Source organism: Bos javanicus, chromosome 12 (genome assembly GCF_032452875.1).
Source record: "Bos javanicus breed banteng chromosome 12, ARS-OSU_banteng_1.0, whole genome shotgun sequence".
NCBI classification, from domain to species: domain Eukaryota; kingdom Metazoa; phylum Chordata; class Mammalia; order Artiodactyla; family Bovidae; genus Bos; species Bos javanicus.
The window spans coordinates 79,221,980-79,226,216 of record NC_083879.1 but is presented as its reverse complement, the minus strand read 5'-3'; the positions used below and the strand labels follow the sequence as shown (position 1 = coordinate 79,226,216).

At 41.6% G+C, this 4,237-nt stretch overlaps 1 non-coding gene across 1 annotated transcript; it reads left to right on the top strand.

Moving 5' to 3' along the window:
* Positions 1-735: 735 nt before the first annotated feature.
* On the top strand, positions 736-808 carry TRNAC-GCA (transfer RNA cysteine (anticodon GCA)). The gene has a single exon. It is a non-coding gene; the product is annotated as a tRNA-Cys (tRNA).
* The last annotated feature ends 3,429 nt before the right edge of the window (positions 809-4,237 follow it).

Genomic DNA, 4,237 nt, shown 5'->3' with positions numbered 1-4,237 from the left:
AAAGTTTACTGGTCATTCATTAATTTATTGATGCCAAGCAATTATTTTCCAAAAAAAAAATCTGTTTGCAAGGCTGGGATACTGCTCTCTTCATCTTTTGACTCATCTATCCAGCCAAATATTTGTAACTTAAAAATTTCTGAGCTTGATGAGGAAACTATAACAACAAAAATATTGGCTTCCCCAGGTGCTAAGCAGTAATGCAGGAGACACAGGAGACGTGGGTTCGATCCCTGGGTTGGGAAGATTCCCTGGAGAAGGGAATGGCAACCCACTCCATTATTCTTGCCTGGGAGGATGCCATGGACAGAGGAGCCAGTGGGGAGGGAGGCTACAGTCCATGGAGTCACAAAAGAGTCAGTTACAACTTAGCAACTAAGCAACAACAAAAATAGTGACGATCGAGGCCCTGCTGGCACCTGCACTCACTGTTCCGAGTGTCCTATGTGGTCCTTCGTGAGCACATCGTGAACTGTGTAGTTTTAATTCTGGTTAACCCACTTAAGAAATTAAAGCCATTGATCTGTATGCCGTTTGTAAATAGACTGAAAAGCAAACCACATATTTGATGCTCATTTCAACAAAAGGATGGACACATTACTGAGGACCTAGGATGTATGAGGCAGGAAAGAAGGATGTGTATAATGACCATAGAGGGGTTATGCAATCTGGTTATTAAGTCATACAACTACAAAAACACGCATGTTATAGAGTGCCTTAAAGTACTATCAGGCTTCCCTGGTGGCTCAGATGGTAGAGCGTCTGCCTGCAATGCAGAAGACCCCGGTTCAATCCCTGGGTCAGGAAGATCCCCTGCAGAAGGAAATGGCAACCCACTCCAGTACTCTTGTCTGGAAAATCCCATGGTCAGAGGAGCCTGATATGTTATAGTCCATGGGGTCTCAAAGAGTCGGACACAACTAAGCGACTTCACTTTCACTTTCTTTCACTTTAAAGTATGATATGTGCAGTTATTGGAAGAATTCAAAGAAAGAAATATGCATCCAGGATTAGGCAACTGGATTGGCTACCCTCATTGCTTTTGACTGGCAGGTGCAGAAGTCACAAAGCTGTAATGTGGCTGAGGCTTTGCTTCAGTAATCTGAGGAAAATATGAACAAGCCTCACTCTGATTTCTAGTTTGGTTCTTTGAAGCCTTACTTTTTATCCACTGGCCTACCAGGCTTGCTTTAGCATCAGACAGAGGCTGAAGATCGGAAAGAGTCCAGGTGGCAAATGTTTGCGTCTAACTCACAGGGGAAAAGAAATCAACAAGAAAAGAATTTCATTTCCCTGCAGAAACATGGAGCAGCTGCTCTGTGCAGGAGGAGCAGTGGCTTCTGTAGACTGTTATACACAGTGCTCGTGGTGTGCAAGCCTGAAGTTCTGGAACCTTATAATCTATGTGTCTGTGGCTCCGATCAGCCTCCTTGCTGAATGAGTCACCAAGGAGCTGTCATGGGGGAAAGACAGAAAGATGAATCAGATAAACCTGCTCTTTTCAGAACCTGTATTTCCACCCACAAGCGTGTCAGATGTGGCAGCCCTCCTTTCTGGAAGCTTCTTTTGGAAGGAATTATTGTGATTCTGCAGCAGTTCATGGCACAAAGGTCACTGCAGGCTGTTTTTATTTATTTATTTGGCTGCGCCACGTCCTATGTGGGATCTAGTTCCCCAACCAGGGATCAAACCTGGGCCCCAGCATTGGGAGCACAGTCTTAGCCACTAGACCACCAGGGAAATTATTATTATTTTTCAATATAGAGCTTTTGAAGAGAGTTTTGAGCCTGGACAGCCCATGTTTTCCTGGGAGATAAGATGATGTTTTTGAGAAAGTGAATGAATGAAATGAAAATACAAGTTTCCTTGCCCCTAAAATTAGACAAATGTCACAGTCAAGTAAAGGGGGGAAAACTAGTGACCATCTTGAAACCATTTTTGGTAAAATAAGCTAAGTGGATTAAAAAAATTTATATTCTCTTTTCTCATGGTAATTTGATTTATTATGCCCAGTGAAAAGAAGTTTCTTCATATCTTAATATATTCCAAATTTGCTCATTACAAAAATGATCTTCTCTTTGTTGACTGGTTTTTATTTCATTATTACATTATCCATCAGAGATTAGTGAAACCCTGCTACGTGCATGCGCACTCAGTCTCTTTAGTCGTGTCTGACCCTTTGTGACCTCATGGACTGTATCCCACCAGGCTCCTCTGTCTGTGGGATTCTCCAGGCAAGAGTACTCGAGTGGGTTGCCATGCCCTCCTCCAGGAGATCTTCCTGACCCAGGGATCGAACCCAAGTCTCTTACATCTCCTGCATTTGCAGGCGAATTCTTTACCATTAGCATCACCTGGGAAGTCCTGAAACCCTGCTACTTAGATAAAAATTTAAATCATTTTTATTTCCTGTAAGTTTAATTTTGTAACAAATTCTGATATAATGTGATTCCTTTTTGCAAGTAGTTTCAAACTATTCTGTGGCAGAAGATAAATATATATTGTATAATATTATGTGAAATAATATGTAATAAATATCTATATATTTAAAGAGCTGAGTGCGTGTGTGTAAAGTCCCTTCAGTTGTGTCCAACTCTGTGTGACCCCGTGGAGTGTATGTAGCCCACCAGGTTCCTCTGCCCATGGGATTCTTCTGCAGGCAAGAACCCAGGAGTGGGCTGCCATGCACTCCTCCAGGAGAATCTTCCTAACCAGGGGTCAAGCCCGAGTCTTTTAAGTCTCTTAAGTTGGCAGGTGGGTTCTTTACCACTAGTGCCGCCTGGGAAGTCCAAAGGTCTGAGCAGCTCCTGGATATTCATAGACACATGACTGTTAATCTGAGGTCCATGGATCAGCTGCAATCTGGGGCACAATTTTGTGTGAATGTATTATTTTCTGAAAATTAGACGCAGACCTCAAAAGCTCTGTGATTCAAAAAAGATTATAACTTCCTATATTAAAGACATAATACACCTTAGTTTATATATTGACAGTGTTTAAATGCCTTGAGACCCACCTTACAATGTTAACAGGGATTATTGTAATTAAGAAAAAATGCGTTTTTCCTGGTACTGAAACAAGAGTGTCTTTCCCTAAAGTCTGCATTGCAGTGAGCACTTACACCATAAAGAAGTCTTTCTGGACATTTTCATCCTTTTCTTCCTTCAGGTATGGCACCTCTGCATGTTCTTGTTGTGTGACTGATGTTTCATAGGTTAAGACTTGGGGTTTCATAGCTCAAGATTTCATCTAGAACAGGCAGGGGTTGAATTCACACACTTCATATCTTTGACTCCACAATTTCCTGGTAGATTCCTTGTTATTTAAGTGTATTAAATAATACCGTCATAGATCTCTGAAAAATTTGTCAGAGATGGATGTAATTTGTCAGAGTGTAGATGTAATTTGCCTGGTTCTCTCACTTACATTGCCAGGACTGGAAGACTGGCAATTTTTCCCCCTCAAAATAGGTTTTCTTAATACATAGACTATAGAAGTGATTTTTCTGAAAAACATTTTTCCCCCCCAAGAGAGTTTCTTAGTAGAGTAGACATTTGTAGAATATACTGATCCATTCTGACATTTAAAAGGAGTCAGAGGGAAGTAAAATTTCTTTGTTTCAAAGCGTTGAAAGTCTCAGATGTTTAGTTGCTTAAAATTCGAGTTCCTGGTGTATCAGGCACTGTAATAGGCCCTGTATTCTAGTCTGGTGGAAATGAAAAGGCTCCATAGTCCAAATCATTCATTTATACGTGAATAAACCACACCTACTCTGATGGCTCCTATATTAGCCAAGGGAATCAGAAACCACCAATTTGCTCCTCTTTTATCTGGGTCCCTCAGTATGATAGGTCTAAAGACTCACTCCCAGGCACTTATGGAACAAGGAGAAAGATCCCGATGTTCTGTTGGTGGTAACAGTGGAGCAGGCACCACCCAGGCCAGCACATACTCCCTGATCCTTTGCTGTAAAGCAGGTTACTCGCATTTGCCAGGAAGCCTTCCCCTTCTCAGGGTCCAAGCTGTTCAGATTGGACAATGGACCTAGCCCAACACCTCCTTCACTCCAGCCCCACTGTGACTCAAGTGAAAGCAAAGTCAGAAACTAAACACTTAAAATACTGTTGATTTGGAGTTGAGGGTACTGATTACTGGAGTTTCTAAGTTCAACTCAATGAAAAAATGTCAAAACATATCATATGTAATCAGAGATGTTAGGAGGCTTATTTCGGAAAAC